The sequence below is a fragment of the Haemaphysalis longicornis genome, unplaced genomic scaffold, assembly GCF_048455015.1.
Source record: "Haemaphysalis longicornis isolate Haplotype H1 unplaced genomic scaffold, Haemaphysalis longicornis Haplotype H1 scaffold_1, whole genome shotgun sequence".
Classification (NCBI taxonomy): domain Eukaryota; kingdom Metazoa; phylum Arthropoda; class Arachnida; order Ixodida; family Ixodidae; genus Haemaphysalis; species Haemaphysalis longicornis.
The window spans coordinates 179650123-179668389 of record NW_027526203.1 but is presented as its reverse complement, the minus strand read 5'-3'; positions in this window follow the sequence as shown (position 1 = coordinate 179668389).

Below are 18267 nucleotides of genomic sequence, written 5' to 3'. Positions count from 1 at the left end.
AGGAACTGAAGGGTGGTGACGTGCTAATTGTTTCCTCGGGAGAGAAAACCGAGACCCTAGCCATTCACAGCTTCGTTGTAAAAACAAACTTTTGTGTAATCGCTGGTGACTTGGAAAAAGGTGGCTTGTCGTCAGGCAGAAACACCGGCCTTCGTCAATACGGGGCCTGATTGTTTTCTGAAAAGCTGCATGGCTATCGATGAGAGCCCTGCACGAACTCAATTTTGAGCCCAAGGCCCTCTGGGGCTCCTTTAATTTCCATTCAGCGTCGTTGCGATTCGGGTGCATTCAGCGAAGACGCGTCGGGTGTGGTAAGGAGCCGTATTGTATGAGTCCTAGGGTAGTTTGTAGTTACCTGGAAAGGTCAGGGTAAGGCGCACGTAGGGTCTGTCTCTGAACGCGATAATGCTGGGTTATCTCCCTGAACGTGACAAGCGGATGACTGTCCTCGTGCAGCTGCATTGCACGGGGGGTAGAAGCGCAGGCTTGTTGGTGGTTGGTGGGCGTACTCGTTGCCCTCCATTGAGGCGTGAGCGGGTGTCCAGATGAGCTAAATGGAACCGCTTGGGGAGTGGTTTCTTTGCACACGCAGTGCAGGTCGGGACACCCAGCCCAACTGGTAATTCCGGTAGGCTTGTTGGAAATCGGTGACTACCATCCGAACCCCTGGTTGAGTGAGCCAAGGCGATGACCGCCTCTTCTGCTGCCGTCATGTCTTGGGTATCGAGTGAGGTACATACAAGGAGGTTGGTTCTGGAGGTAGCCACCAACTTTTTTAGATTAGATCAGTTTGCAAACTCCGCCGGTGGAGGCGGCCCCAACTCGCCTCCCGGCCGCAGCGGCGCTGGCGTCGCGTGGAGATCGGCGGAGCAAGCAGCCGCCGCCGGCTGCCGCAGCTGCTTGCCGGCAAAATCCTCCCCCCTCAGTGAGTCGAGTTCGGCAAGAGCCACAGACAGTGCTTTGCTCGCTGTGTGTTTCTTCGTTATTGATCGTCGGTGCGTGCCTTGCTATAAATTCACTTGTAGAACTGTTACACATGATTACGAGTCGATGGGTTTTAAGAACTTTTTAGAATCGTAGCACCTCATCACTTGGTACGAGCACGTCATAACGGCAGAATTGCAGTCGAACCTCGTTTTGAAACTAGTATCGGGGCAGTAAATTAGTTCGTTGTATCCGATATTAATTTTAACAGCAGGGCCGGTAAAAATCGCTTAAAGCAAATCGGCAGTCTGGCTCGCGCGAAAACTCTAGATACAAAGCATTATTCCAGGGTTCAAACCCACGACATACGATGTAATCCTTACCTGCCTCCGTGTGGCATTTCAAACTAAATGGACAGATACATGAGAACGTGGCATTAACAAACTTCTATTGACAAAACAGTCGTGCGTTGTTATTTATTTGAAGAAAGACGTGACGCGAAAAATGGCTGTGTTACTTTCGTATTTTCGTTTTGACTTTTTTTTTCATTCTAGCTTTCGAGTTTTGAGTCTTGCGCGAACCAAACATTTCTTCTTTACGGCTGTTATCGCCCACGGCTGCCGCGGCTGGGGCCAGCTTCGTTATGAAAATAGGGGCAGCTCGCACTAGTGGTACAAGGCTGGAGGAACAGCCTTGAGGAACAGCTTGGCTGGAGGAACGGCAGAGCTTGCGTTCTTTCACCCTCCGTTGGAGACCCGGCTGTTGCACGTCAGACGGATTTCCATAATTGCCGGGGAATGTTTTTCATGGCTGGCAACTAGCCCCGGATCGTTTTGTCCACAGGCTTCCCATTTCCCCCAAAGTGGACCGTGAGCACGCGCTGGAACCCGAGGCAACCGGCTTTGCTAACCCTGCGTTTATAGCGCGTACTCGCGACTCCTGTGCTCCCCACTTCAGGCGCGAATGCATGTGAACTGCTGAGGAAAACTGCACGCGAGAGATCGCACCACAAACGCTGGCCAGGGCGTTCTCGAAGGTCGAGCCGGCCTACGCCGGGCGCTCTCTACGAGGCACACGCTCACGTGTACCCGCTATTTTTTTTTTGTATTTTTAACAGGGGAGCTGCTGTAGCTGGCCGTAATGTGTGGCGCGTAGCGCTTTTAAAATACCAAGAAAATGTAGAACTCTCTGAGCGCGTGCCTCGCGGAGCGCCGAGTGTCCCCGGCACGCCGCGTGGCTTTTTCAAAAATTGGGCCCATCTCCCCGCGAGGGGGACTCGAGTAAATGCGTCGCATAGGGGGTGGGTGTATTGCGTTAACGTTTAGTGTTTGGGGAGTTGGTGGTAGTGAATGCGTTGTATCAGCAGCTTCTTGACGTAGTTTGAATGAGTCAAGGATATAAGGCGCGTTGGTAGCCTCCCATTCTGTGTCGGCTTTGTGGCGCAGTGGGTAGAGCACCATGTACATTGCGTTCCGCCCGCAGGGTCGAGGGATCGAAGCCAGGCGCTGGATAGTATTTTTTTTTTATATAGTGTAGGGGGAGGGGTTCGGACAACGACGGTGCGGACTACGACTACGGACGTCAACGCGGGTGACATCGTGAGTTACTGAAATGCTGTGCATTTAAAAAAAGAAAAAAAGCGAAAACCCCCAGGAGCGAGAAAATGCCGAGCGCTCGTGAGCGCGTCGCTCGATGCATATGTTGACTACAGCTAGCACAGTATTGCGTGGTGATGTGTCCTTAGTGTTCACGTAGAAAGAAATCCTGCAACTTCGCTAGATTTCAAGCCTTCTTCAACTTATTGCAAGCTTCCCCAGATTTTTTTGTTATTACGCTGGACGGCGGAACTGAAAGCTTAAAAAGCTCTGCTGTTAAAAGAATAAATGCCACTCAGGAGTGTATCTGCAAGTTTAGTTTTTCCTTACGATGCTTATGATAAATAGCAAACTTCCGCAATAAACAAAATGAAGCGCGACCAACCAAAGTTCGTATTTCGTTGGTTATAGATGTCCCATTGTATTCAGTTTGCGCGAGGATGGTGTCCCGAATTTTAGAAGTTATATTTTTCATGTCTGCGAAGAAAACTGCCGAGTTTGCTTGCGCGATTGAAGCGCGAGGCGCTGAAAACCGAACGTCGGAGTGTGTACGCGCATTTTTTCACCTTTCAAATGGCGTATTATTTTGATGTTGACCGCGCAAATATGGAATACACACGGATACTAGCGAAATGAGCTCGGGACGTGGTCTCTAGGGCGGTAAACTCCCCGCACCCATCGAGAAACCATTCCGTTCAATGATGTTACTCAATTTGCACGCAAAGGACTTCGGTTTTAGGACGAACAAAGGCTAGACTACCATATATTTTTGTTTTGCGTGCGCACAAAATGCCTTGCGGGAATGCCAATCTCATTGATGGTCAGCAGAAAGCGGCTAGCTCTAACAATGTGTGTCTTTCCTGGGGGACCGCCGTCAGCAGTACAGTGAACCAAGATGTGGTCTGCGAAAAATTACACCGTTAAGGCATCCGCATACCATTTGTCTCTGTTTCAAAATTACCTGCGGGATCGTTCTCAAGTAGTGTCACTTGGATCAGTGCTGAGTAGCTGTATCAGTCTTAAGAGTGGTTTCCCGCAAGGATATATTTTGTCACTTCTTCTTTTTAATTTGTTTGTTAATGATCTTTCTATTGTTGCTAAACCTACGATAATGTATCAATACGCTGACGACACCACGCTGGTGTCGGACAACTCGGGTTATTCTCTAGCTCTCTCAGGATGGTGATAGAAATGTAGCCTATTGGTTTCAGGCGAACCTAATAACAATTATTCCAGTACAAAGTCGGCTAATTTGTTTTCGCAACTCATAGAAAACAGTGCCAAATGACTTGTTTATTTGGACATTTGTTTATTCCTCATCCACCATTACGAACCTCTTTGGCAGCCAATATCAGAACATTTTTATTTCATAGCCAAGCAAACTGCGTACGTGAGACATTCTTTGAGTAAATGCGTTGGTAAAATTACTCAAGCAGTAGTGCTACTCACCTGAAAACAATGCACCGTTTAGGAGCAGGATCGCATTAAGAGAGGCGGCCACAAATCCAAAAGCCCAACGGCATTCCTTCATAATACACGTAGCATTTTTTATGTACTAGGGAGCCGTTTTGTAAATACATTCTAAGATTTAATCCGTGACCTGGCTTAAACATAGGTTTACGTGAGCCGGCACCTCGTCTCGAAATCTGTCCGATTAACCGAGTCCTGACGAGCCCTGCTACATGCAAACAATAACTCCAATTATTCGGGAGTACTATTATGGCTTTTGTTTTCACTGCACTGAGTATTATCCAACTACTTCTTTTTAATCTACTTCAATGGCTTTACACTGAAGCAGAGCTAACTCGCTTGCGCCGTTCAACACGGAGCAGTAGCAGACGACTTCAGGTGGAGCGATCTCAGCGCGACCGCAGCTCCGCCGCTGCGCGGGCGACAGGATGGGGCCGCTCCGCCGACCTAACGTTCAGGAACGGTGGACGAGCCCTACTGGGCATGCGCCAACTAGACATCAAAAAACAAAGAAAGCGACTTTTTTTTTTTTTTTGCAGGACGTGACATCATGGTTTAAAAAAAATGGCAGCTGTTGTACGATTACTGCGGTTACCTCGCTGTGATCTGCTCGCTGTGATTTTGGTCTGCCGTTGCAGTGGTGCATACGTGTTCGGCTTGCGATTGTGATAAAAGCGCTCTCGAAGAACTTCTGGAGAGCACTCACGGTGGTGTGCAGCGTGTGATTGAGACGCTCAGTGTGTGCGGCCGCCTTATTTGCGCGCAGTGCGTTACGACGATGAACACGGGCGTTCTGCATCAGTTGTGCCGCCTCGATTTGCAAGAGTGATGAGTGCGCTCGCGACAAGCTTCTGCGCTGCATTTCATTAGAGCACCGTGTTGAGGCCGCTGGGCGTTTCGTCTCCGACGTGCGAGTGCGCGTATTGGTTCAACTTCAAACGGCATAGCTATCATGGCCAGCCGCGAACGATCGTTCGCACGAAACTCTTGTCGCTCACCACACGGTGATTGTCTAAGAAATATCAAGACAAGACTATTGCGACCTACAAAGGTGATTCCTGCGCGTCGCTTTGGTTCGTCGAACCCCGTGTCTTGTAATCGCTGCGTGCTGTCATGAGCTCCGGGACATTATATTCAGGAGGTCATGCTCCTGCTGCATATTCTTGTTAAAGGGACACTGAAGTGATATGTAAACATTGCGGGATTACTAGCGCAAATTGTAGTCCGGAGTCCCCAGGCCATGTTTCGACCACTCTAGGCGCGTTTACGCGATTTTATTTAGTAGAAAAACTAATTCGAAAATGCTGTCCTCCTCTCTTTACGCTCGCCCATTTTCTGTGGCGGTTTCGTGTGACGTCAGGAGGGGATGAGCTGGCAATTGGCTGCGGTACTGCACGGCTCCCCGGCCTTCAGACAGAGTCAGTCGGCCCAGCGTTTCGTCCGCCGGCCGCCGGCGGGTCGTCGCAATCAAGGAGGTTAAAAAAAATTGCTTGGTCGCAATTAGTTCGCTTAGTTGAAACGAAGCCAGGACACGTTTGTGAATGGAAGAATGTGCCTTTCTTTACTTGGTTTGTTTGTACACTGTATCTAGCTCCAAGTCAAGGTCGCTTCACGCAAGCGCTGCACAAGCGCACATGTGACGCTTCGCTGACTGGTACGCCAGTAGGAAAATATAAGGCCTCTTCAAGGCGGGAGAAGAGTCAGCGAAGTCAATATAGGTACTAAGGAAATAAAATCAACTGATATTTTTACCGTACAGCGTAAAACTAGGGCGCCGGAAGCCCTTTTTTGCGCTGGGCGAACAAGCACAGCGGTCAGCAGCACGACTACGCATCTGCGAACGCTTTTCCGCCTACGAAATGCAATTGCTAGACGTGAGCTACTGTGGAAACTCGGGCGACGCTTACTGCACGAGCGGAGTACAACAAATAGTCACCTAAGCTGCTTGAAATGCCAAAACTAAAAATGTAAACTTATTGTACAATATATACCTTATATTACCATGGCCAGCGCAGCCCGTCTCGTAGCCTAGTTGTCTAAGGCTGCACGTATGTCGCCGCCAAGTGTTTTGCAAGTCATGAGTTCGAGACCCCGCGGGTACGTGCTTTTTTTTTTTTGTAAGTTAACTTTTTTGTTTTCTGCCAATGTTTTCTACATTGAGTTCACCTTTGTTTGGGCCGCAACGTTCATGGCTCCACGAACTAGTTCACAGAACGCGCGCAGGCTGGCACTGGCGCGCTAGCGAGTTCTCGTTGGCGTGCTGTCCATAAGCACCGACTGCTTGCGGGCAGTGGGCACAGGCCAGAATGAACAGACCCTTGGCCTGGTGCGAACACGCATTTTACGGTACAGGCATGAGTGAGGCAAGCTCCAAGTAGGGGGGGAAAAGCGCATGACATTTGTGCGTCTGCGGGTACGCGGAGGGCGTCCATGCACTGCGTAGACCTCGGCTAGTGAATGCTACGATTCCAAGCCGTCCTGGGAGGCTTATCTTTATGCATTTTTACAGCTGACAACATGGCAGAAGCGCGGTACGATGATTACTGAGTTATTGAGAATGCCCATCCAACAACGCCACAGGTTGTGTTTTACAGAACCGAAACCGAAACTGAAACTTGTTTGGTTGCTCACCTTGAGCATCGTCCAATCACGGTCCCGCTCCTCCCAACGTCACAGCTTTAGTTGGTGCGGCCGCCGCAAACCGCGCATGGTAGTTTTTCATCTTTGGCGCTTTGTAAAATAATTACCGATTTGTCAACCGGATAAACGATGAAAAGTGGGCTAATTTGAGCCAGTCTACGCAGTGCAAGCAAAAACGGGAGCGTGACAAATTCACTTCAGTGTCCCTTTAAATCATTGCAGATGACTCTTGGCGCGCAGAAATGTAAAGTTTGTAATTATCCACGTTAGTTTCGTTGGTCTCCAGAAGGTTGCTTTCCTGACGAGCGTATTGATGCGTATATCGCGGCATGTGAGCTATACAAAAGGGGTTGATGGATGTGGAGGGGCACACTTTGTAGCTGTTCTTGGGGCGCTGGATATACGAGGAGTTCAAGGGTGTCTCGTATGGTAGATGGTTGAGGCGGGAGGTTTAGGAGTGATGGTAGCTTCGTGTAGTTTATGTAAAGTATTATGTACTTCCAGTTCGACCAACTTGCACGTGGGTGTCGAGAGGGCACTGTTCGGTCTGTGAAAATATTTATTTCGCCCCCTACCATATTTGGTGCCCATTTGTGCTTCTGCTATCAGCCTTGGTCGTGTTCTGCTTGATCCTACACAGTGACAAAGTTTGATAACCGTAGCGGGGCCCTGCACGACATGCGGCAGTGGGCCAAATTAACATTCTCAAATGCTATTTTCATAACACTGCTGGACACGAATTCTTGTAACTTTGTTCCCCCTGTGGCTACACAGCCTGTCACTATGATGCACAGAATATACTGAAAGTCACATGGTTTGTTGTTCCTATTTCAATGTATCTTGATGGTATATAGGGCAGACAAGGCCCTAACAGGCGATGGTGGGAGCATGCCGCATTGCTGACGACTTGAACAGAAACCGATTTGGTGCTCCACTCCAAGACTGAATGCACGCCAGGTGGCTGCATGCCAGAATTTGATACGACGAGAGTGCTGAAGTTGTATGGCACAAAACAGGAGCGAGAAATCTTTGAGGCCTATGTGATAAAGGTAGGAGACAGATGCACTATAGAATACTGAATAGTTAGTGTGAAGTGTGCAGCGGCTGTAATTGCTTTTTACATGTGGTGTTAAAGCGGTGTCACATGAGGGTTTTGTTTACTTTGTAATCACTTTCAGAGGGAAATGAAGCTTCGTTGATGAAGCTCATTCCTGTCTCTATCCTTTCCGTGAGTCATGCCTGACATTTGACCAAAATTTCCAAGATGAAGTCTCAACTAGCCTGCGTAACCACCTTCATTCGGTTCACTGTTTTGATGCATATTTAAGCACAAAACCCTGGGACGTCCGCCATTAATCCCTCATAAGAAACCCTTGATGCCCGACCCACTCACCACTACCACTTCCACAACTTTGCAAAAAACAGATGCAACCACAGCCATGACAGATTCCACCGTGCTTCCCAGTAAGCATGTCCCTTTATCAAGAAGGATGCATCACACCTTAAATACAGTACGACGCATACAAGAGCTAGTGATCATCTACCTCATCTGGACATCACGCCTTTCTACAAGGGAATGAGGCGGCATGCACTGCTGCCCTCAAATTTACTAGCCACGGATTCGTAGAAAGCAGAAAAGACCTGCCAGATTCCCTCACCAACCTCTAAGTCCAAAGCCGTTTGACAGATGCCTACAAACCCACACATACTACAACACAACATATTACCCAACACGTGCCGCTATGAATGCCCACTCTGTAAAGGAAGGAAGGGGAGAGAGAGAGAACAAACACTTATTTCTAAGTCCAGGTCCTAATTTGAAAGTTCAATTTACCGGATCCACGTAGTACTCCTGAATGCTTGGTCCTAATTTGAAAGTTCAATTCACCGGATCCATGCAGTACTCCTGAATGCCTGTGCGGATCCGGTGCACGTGTTTGTAGAGAGCTTCCTGGGCAGCCTGGATGTTCACTGTCGGCGGGGGAGAGAGCCAGAGCTCCCAGGAAGTGATGAAAGTGAGGGATTCGGTAAGAGATGGTTGGGTGAAGTCCCAATTAGTCTGAGGGATGGATGGGTAGGAAGAACACCTGGGGCAGGAAGGATGGCCAGGACGCCGATAGATGCGGTGAAGAATGTGATGGGAGGGGAGTGAAGAGGTTTGAGCCTGTCGAATGAGGCACGCAGCCTTACGAGTTAGACGGGAACTGGGGGGTGGGTACAGGGTGCGTGATAGGCGTTGGGCATGTAATTGGTAATTGCGGGAAGCGCAGTGTTGAGTACGAACCGTCGGCGGGTGGTACAAGGTTGGCAAGGACATGGTCGAACCCGGGAAAGGTACTCGGGTGAGCGCGTCTGCTAAGGCGTTTCCGCACATGCCAGCGTGGCCAGGAACCCAAATCAGTGTGAAGCGTGGCTGAGGATTCGATGCAAGTATTGGAGTGACGAAATCAATGGTGTGTGGGTGGGTCTCATGGTTAGCGAAATTACGAAGGGCTGACTGACAGTCGGAGAAGATATATACTGGCGTGGTGGTAGGAACATTATTGCAAGGGCAGTGGCGTATTCTTCGAGGGAGGTCGAATCCGGTGGAGAAAGAAAGGAAAGCATAGCAGTGTCTAAAGAAGGGAGTAGGAGAAATGAAGCCATGCCCGTTGAGTTTGAGGGGATGTAGGAGATAGTACAGGGAAGACAGAGGTTAACCATCCAATCAACTGCACCCAATGCTTATCAGTGATTTCAAATAAATGCCTCAAACTTGCATGAAACACCTTACTGCATTTTTAACTCTCATTCATGAAATTATTTGTGTAAATTATGTACTTATACTGATGTGTCCAGGCAGTATATTTGAAGGTGTGTGAACATTCGCAACTTAGAATACTGTGCGAGTACTTTTTGATATTCGATTTGCAGCTCTGTTTGAAAGATTTGAAATTTACAAATAGTAGAGCAACGAATGTTTGCTCTATCTGAAGACGTGCCAACTTTCAAGCTTGACTACATGGTAAGACCTTGCGGGTTGGTTTTTCTGCATGACACAGAAGCCGTGCCAAAAGCCTAATGCAGAAGCCTTGCACCAAGCAAGTGTTCGCTTAACTGTGGTGTATGTTAGGTCAAGTGCAACACTACGAAAGCAAAATTTATAATCTAAAATAGGTTTCCTATAAATATAACAGCAGAAGTGAGAAATAAAACGTTATTGCTGGCTTGTTGGTGAGGTCCCACCGGCAACTAGCATGCCCAGCCTCCTTTCAATCATTGAGGAGAGTAGGGGGACTGCTGCCTATCATATTAAATATACCTAATATGTCAAGCGAAAGTACCTGAGTACCTGAACAGAGATATGTCTAGTTCTGACTGCCTAAGCTGTCTTTTTTGGTGTAGTTATGTTTTATACACTCTAGAAACACCAAAACAAACATAGTGTGGTTTAAAAATATTCAATTCGCAGCCAGCTTTTACTCTTCATATTCAAAAATATTTTATTGAATTCACAGCCAAGTTTAACTTATATTCAATTCACAGACGCAAAGTTGATAATCACACACCTCTAAATATATATATACAAAATATAGTTGTCGTTTGTAGTGACAAAAAACACTCAGCAGTGGCGTCGCTAAGGGGGGGCCGGGGGTCCCTGGGCCCCGGGTACCAGCCCCTCGCTAAAGGGGTGGGGCCACTTGTGCCCCTACAATGTGTAATGCTGACGTCGAAAACTGGAAGAACACTCTGACGAGACCACAGCTTTGGCCTGTTCAATTTACGTCCCCACCAGTGTATTCAAACTTGTTTCCTGGTACAATGGAAGTAAGCGAGGATAATTTTGGCATCCAGGAATGTCGCGGTAGTCGAGGATGGGTGCGGCTTGAGGAGTTAATTGGCTGCAGGGTGAGCGGAGGCGAACAAGGAACGATTCCTGGAGAGGGGGTGCGTCGGTATACGACTGCGACGCTCAGAGGGGTGTAGCAAGCGAACTTGCTTTTCAATGGGACGACAGGGGCCTAACAAAGCCCCTTCATCACATCCAAAACCACTGTTGGGGTGGCGGACGAGGTCAGTAGGGAAGAGGAGTGAAGGGGGAGGCATCCAAGCCTACGAGACTTTGGTCATGCGTTCTGGGCGGTTATTTATGTGGCTTTTTTTACGCACACGTGATGTTGTGTACGGGTCATGGTGAATGTTTAGCATTTTCTGGAGTCTCCGCAGTGACGCGTCGGAGACCGTGTACCCCGGTCCGGTTGTCATATTTTCAGAAGGAAACCAAGGTGAAAATGACCTAAAAAGATATGGGGAAGATTGAATCTTGAGGAAGCGGGGACTGATAATTAAAACGAAATGAAAGTAAGTGTGAAACATGCAATGAAGGTTGGTGCGGGGGAGCTAACTGTACAAATTAAGCCTGTGTTAAGTGGAAGAGGAGGGGTGGGAGCTCAGTTGTCCAACATTCGGCGAGACAAATGGGTTGTCACGATTTCCCCTTGGTTGCACCAGATTCCTTCAGTGCTTGCACTAACCAACCAATTCGCGATTTAAGCAATCGTGAAGGATCTGATATCGGGTGTTGATAGCTTATTTTTTATGCCGTTGACTTTCCTTCATCGTGCCCAGTGACGCAGTGCCAGCACATGGAAATTGTACGAAGATGGCATTATATTGAAGGGGCGTATCCCATGCGGCCCCGTGTAATTAAACTAAAAGTCCAGCGGACGAGTAGCTTGTCGAACAAATTATGCAAGAAATAGAACAGCTATGTAGGCATTTATTTTATTTACCTAACTTTTAATCAGGTAAATCTACATTTTTTTATTTCATTCCCGTGTAAGTTAAGAGCAATATAAATGAGTATCTTCGTTGCGCACATAAATAAAGTGGATAGCCGTGTGTTCATCTTCTTTCCATTTTATCATGGTTTTCGTGTGGCCGTCCCAAGGAGTTCTAAGTGAAGAAATATTTGAAGCTAATGACCTAAATATTTTGCTCTGGTAGGTTCATCTTTCAAGGTGGAGGGTGAGAAAAAAAAGGACCGGACAACGAAATTAAGTGCATAACAAAAAGATAAACACCAGGTACGTCACCCACTTTCCATCGTTAGGCATTCGATCCGCTGAGTACTCCCAACCCGGAATATGGTCGGAAGACCCCACTATAATTGAGGTGGGAGTGAGGGGCAGTTTCTGTGTTAGTGAAAGCGTTCTGCTGAGTGCTTTGTGAACATTACTAGAAAAAAAATGTTGAAGACTGTGCGACAAAGGACAGGACGCCCGGTGTCGTATACACGATTTTTGAGCTGAGTGCCCCGCCCCATGCATTGGGGAGGAAAAATCTACTGGAACAACTCAGGCAGCACAACGACGACGTCCGGCTGCAAAACCGTCGCCCAGTACTGCAAAACATCAGACCACAAAAGAGACTTCGGTGAAACGCTCCAGAAGCGTGACCAACTGGAGGAAAAGATTCAAAGAACATAAATCCTTCCCTCCGAACCCTCCCACTTGTGTACATGCGGGCACCGCGCTCCACGGCGAGGCGCTTTGTGAGTGACCGGCGCTCACAAAGACCAATGACCTGCTCAACCGCCGTTCTAATCATTATGGAAACCATCTTTATGTCCTCCTTGCCGAGAAGAAGACAGGGGGTTGATGTAAGTGATTTTCGAGTGGAGCAAAGCTTAAATTCATCGATAGGTATGTGATTCCTTGAGGCCTCGCTTTTTGGTGGCAACTCGCCTGATCATGTGACTGATTTGATTGATACTGTGATTGCGGTGCTGCAAGGATACGACACTCCTGCTTTTATCCTGGAGATGTAGGCCCAGGATCTTGATGCTGGGGCTTGGAGTGATGGCCTTGCCATGAAGGAGTATTTGAACGTGTTCCTTGATGTGTCGTTTAGCGTGAGGGCGGACGACAAGGAGCTGTGATTTTTCACGCGAACACTTGAGGCCACAGGCTTTAGCACATTGGCGTACTTGAAGTGAGATACCATGCGTTGGTGTGAGCTTCCTTTAATTTTTGTAACTCCCAGCACATGCGCAAGGCGCGCAAATTGCCGCTAGACGTGCCGTGGGTGGAGGTCGCTAGAGGTCGCGTGACGCTATCACGTGGCACTCAGCGAGAATGCAGGGGGTAAACGCGTAGATGTGCTTGGTTAGTGCAATACCTGTCTTTCACGTATCCGCGTTGGTTCGTAGATAAATTGGCAAGACAACGGGCTCTCGCATTGTTATTCTAATAGTTTCAGGATCGATTTCTGGCAGTGCAAGTAAATTCTTTTATATGTTCGCGGGCGTTTTCTCTTGACACCAACGGTCGCGAAAGAAGCCTTGGGGGGTAGAGGTAAAAAGCTTTGCTTTAAAACGTGAATGGGATTTCATGGCATTTGGAAGCGACAGGCGCGCATCAGTGTTTAGTGATAAATATTGAGACTCACTTACTTCCGCGGGAACTTCTTTCGCTTACTATTGTAAAAACAAACCCAACGAGCGTTCCCATCTAAATCGATTAGGGGGCTGCTGGATAACTACTACTGTTTTGCTTCAAATCTACCTGCAGTTTTATTTGCGGTGAATAATGCGGACATGTATTAGTGCCAGCGGTTCAGGAGTTTCGAATGGTTATGACTATATGATCCACTTGTTCAGGTATGCTGTTAACTCTTGGCTGGAAGGCTGAATCGAGGGACGAGCGGGTACTTTTTCGAAGCATCTGCTTGGAAGTAAGACGCCATGTGGCCCGGGTTGGTTGCGTGATGCCGCGCGATACTGGGAAAGCGGACAGTGACAGCGGATGAGCTACGACAACAAGTCGGGCCCAGAAGGTTCTCATCACTTAAATATAACCAGACGTATCGCCTACTAAACACTCCAGTGGCCAAGGTGAGGGGGTGTGGTTTAACTTGATTTCTGGACAAAAAGGGGCCATCTTCACTAACGTGAAACCTGGGGAGGGGCGAAGCATGCAGTGTATAAGTGTGTTCAAAGATGGTAAGTCTTTCTCTTGCCTCACGGCGCGTGCTTATTGGGGGCCTGAGAAGCGCTGGTGGGAGGAGCAGTCGCGGGCTTGCTGAGGCGGTGGCCCTCGCGGTTGCGTTGAACCGGATGTCAGCAATTTCCATGCGCCATCTTCCCCAGGTTGCGATAGTGGCAGTGGTCAATGGAAGCGCAGTGCAAGGCCTCACTCGGGGCTCGTCCTGGGTGATTAACGAATCCCCGGCCCCAAGTAAGTATGCCTTTTCTATCTTGACAGCCCACCCGGCCCGATCAGACCTAGCGTCGAGAGCCGGTGTGTACTTGAGTGTAACACCAGCTACAGTGGAGCCCCGTTTATACGTTTTTCACCGGACCGGGAAAACAAAACTTAACAACCAGGAAAACGCAGCAGTGACGAAACCGTCGAAAATTCACATAACCAGTGTAGCTTTGACTTGCAACCATGTATTCCTGCAACTTTGGCTTTCGAACCTTAAAAACTCCAGAATGTTGGATTTTCGCTTTTTGTGATCGCTAGAAAAACCACGAAACACACCACGCGAGGCAATGCAAGGTACCTAGCGATGTCTACTATCTTCCGCGCTGGCTGCTGGTCTACTGCGTTTAGTTCGTCAAGCTTTTCCTGAAGGGAAAGCGCCTCCTGTTCTCGCGACGCCATCAAGGCACGACAAAATTCGCTGTTGCAAGTTCAACGGGGTTATCAAAGCTTGAACCGCACAATGACGGCGAGAGCGTGTGCTACTCTTGCGGTGGTGCTTTTATGGGAAACACGCACACCCGGTATTTGGAAGTCAAACTTCCATTGCTAGCGCAGTTATGATGGTTATAGCATTGAGTAACATAGGACCATCTAGTGGAGACGAATCACACCCGCGTGCGGCTCTGTACAGTCAGTTCCGTAGCCAAGCCTGGCCAAGGCTCATCAAACGTCAAAATGGCGGTCCACGCATGTTGCCCGGCAGCTTTGGAGTGTCTAATTGCGACGAGTTATCTGGCAACGTACTCTGAGCTACGGCGTAAAGTGAGGATTATAGTACATGGGACTCTGTGTGAGCTGCGCCGGGACTAGACAAAAAAAACGTAGATACCGGGAAAACGTAGCACTGAGGAGCGTAAGAGCGGGGTTCAACTGTATAATCCGTCTACAATCAGGTGCTTGTGCTTGATAACTGCTGAAGCAGACTGGGAGAGTTCCACAAATTTTTATGTCATGTTAGTTTATTTAGGGCAGCGTCTCCTGCCACGCGCGTGGCACCAGCCACGCCCCCCTGACAACGGCTGCTGCCACGCGTGACGTCATAATGACGTCATAACATTAATAATTGTCATTATTTTGTGTAGTGTAGTCCGAAATACACATTTTTTTTATTTGCAGTACAAAATAACGCACCATTGAACTGCTAAAACTTTTCTAAACAAACAATTTTCGACTGCGGGAGCAGCCGGCGATGCTGCTACTGCTGCCAGCTGGCGTATCGCGTACATGGAGTCGCGTATCCGAAAGCGTGACGAAGCTCCGATTTTCTCGGGCCGACAACGTAGATAAACTGGAGTTCATATTGTTAGAAGCACTATCTGAAAACGTGAGAAAGTTGCTTGTGATTATGTATTGCGTGGGGACCCAGCCAGCCTTTCCAGACCGCAGCAAAATAGCCGCTCTCGAGTAATGTTGACCTGTGACCGCTTGGTTATGCTTGGTGTACGCCGATGGTACCTGCGTACAGTTTCAGCGTACGTGAGACGACATCGCACAGCCGACTGGCCCCGTTCGAACAAGCTACGTTCCGCACAAGAAAAGACACCGTCCGAGCGTAATTCTGTGAACCTTCCGACGCATGTCGGCGCGGCGGCATCTGCTATCAACAGTTTGCACCACGGCAAGTTCAGAATGCTTAAATGGGCGACCTGAAATCGCGGTGTGTGTTCTGGGAAGGAAGACAACTTAGCAGCGCCAAAAGATAATCAGGATGTACAGTGCCGAGGACGAAGGGTAGTGGCGGCAACTGTTTTTTACTAGGCACATGTGCGCATTACAATTACAGACAATTGCGCCAAGAATAGGAAAGGTAATGTTTGGTGTCCCCACACATGTACCACGTACGTACCACTACAGTAGATCTCCTCTTCTGAAATATTAGCAAGGAAAACTTCCGAAAATCGGGAAGTTCTTATTTTCTAGTGGGCGAAATTGTAGCTTAAAATTTGTTTTACACCCACGATACGTTTTATGAGCAGAAAAGTCTTGTGAGCATGCGCCACAAGCATCATAATTGCGTGATATTCAGCGCTTAAAAAGATTTCCTAGTAGAAACCAAAGATTTCGTAGTAGAATACATGATTCTACGACAGTTTAGGGCCTGCGACCTTCAAAAGGTAGACTAGCTAGGCGCTTCATCTCATAGCCACTGCACTGGTATAACTTTCACGTCTCACTGTACCGTGGTGTACGCTATGTTGGCCAGACTTGACTGAGTCCCTCATGCAAAGGAAGTTAATTCAGGACACCCAGACGATAGGGTCAGAGAAGAGGCTGTACAGACGGCAATAGGAAGGGTGTACGCTTGGCCGGCCATCATGTCTAATACACCTACATGCACTCCAGCATATGAAAACCTATGGGTTCTGCACAGGCTCAATAAGCAACGTCAAAGAGAATCTTAAGATCTACCTCGAACGTGAACGCATCTACGGATTGTTTGTGTAAACAGGTATAAGCAGCGAGCATGCTGCAAATGTAATTGATAGGCAAACGTCAAGGCTGCCATGGGGCGAATTTAACAAAAAGAAATGGTGAAAAAGATCCCAATTTCAAAGTACATTGATGTTGTATGTGCATGCACTATACACACAGTCATCAGTATGTTAACTGTACGTAAACACTCAAGTGATATGATCAAACGGAACTAGAGGCCCCACTACAATCGCCCAGTTATGTTTCTTTGCAGTGGAATAGGTCGGTATCTGTTAGTCGCACAAACAAGATTCTCTGATGGCATGGAGAAATAGCTGGAAAGTGGCTATGGAGCTCCAGCTGCTTTACACATTTTCTGTAATACCAGTTATTTGTTTGAAGTTTGCAATAAAATTGATGTCATTTGTTAGTCTTTTTAATGAACGAAACTTTTCGTGGCCACAAAACAGGGGTCGATAAACAAATGCTCACTTTCTTTGGTGGCTTGTAACGATTCACTAGAATTTCACATGGCCAACCCAAGGAATCCATGCCTCGTACACTGCAGGGTAGTGCTAGTCTCCAAAAACATTTGACAGGACGACTGGAAACTAGCGCAGCCCACAAGCTCCATAGGTGGAAACCAGTAGTCCACCCACGCACTGCCATAAAACAGCTAATGAATGGAGTGAGTCTCTGCTAAATATTAAGCAGGTTCAAAGGGTAGGTTCGCATTGATAGATTTTGTGCCATCGTTCACTGTGCGTAGACTAACTATTTAACGGGCACAACAGTCATTTTTGTTATTTCGGACAGTTCTTGAAGGGTTGCCTAAATGTTCTTTAACAAAACAAAAAGTGAAAGCTCTCAGTTAGGGATTTTAAAAACATTGTTTAGCCTCTCCAGCAATTGTCCCAGCCTGAAGGAACTCGGCTGATAGTTGGTGCCGACTGTCGTCCTCGCTTGCTAGCTCCCTGACCAAGCACATGAATACAGTGACTAAGAAAGATGGTGACCAAAGTGAGAAGAGAAGGTGGATCCCGTACAACAGCCCCTGATCAGCTAAACACCAGAAAAAAGCGCCGATGACTCACAGGCCACGACTAGGGCGTTAAAATACCTTTTGACATACATTTACAGGTCATTTACAACCTTTTATCAAAAAAATCTTATGATCACACAGTCCCTCCATAGAAGGGGTTTGTTTCAGACAAGGTCGTTGAAATTTGTTATTAGTAACATAAACTCATCATTGGTCCCTTTCATTCAGCACACTTACGGGCTTCGTTTTAAAAACCCTGCTGTTTCTATTTCACGTATAAATGAACTGCTTATGCAATATTCTCTTATTTACCTATGTTGGAAGTAAACTGTGTGTTATACCGTAAAATGTGATGTGCCGAGTGCATGCAGGTGTAACATTCTTCAATGGGACATGCAGAACATGAAGCTCAGTGCTGATATACTTTAGTAAGGGAAAATAAATCTTCCAATGTTGCTTCTTTATTTTTGTAACTAATCTCTCTACCAAATACCTTGGTGTTAACTCAACTAAGCTCACCTTTACCCTAGGCCTTTATAATTATTTTGCTCTGCAATTATACATTCTCAGCTGGAGCATGCCTGCTGAATTCAGGCCCCAACCACACTTTGCTATTTCACATTTGCAGCTGTATGAAATGTTGCTCTAAGTTTTGCCAATGATTTCCAACAGGTCACTTAACTAGTGTCAGAACCATTTCATACCTTTAATTGCTATTTATAGCAAACAGTATTATATCATTTTTCATAACACATTTTGTTGTAACCTCATTCAATGATTTTGTTACCCCGTTAGCCTGGTTCATAAATCTTTGCGTGAACATGCTTGTCTTGCTGCAGTAACAGACACCACACATTTTGGCTTTCCAGCGTAGCTTTGGTGTCCGCAAAAAGGAATCTTTTTCTTGGCTCGTCTGCAGCGCTTTGTAGAAAAAGAT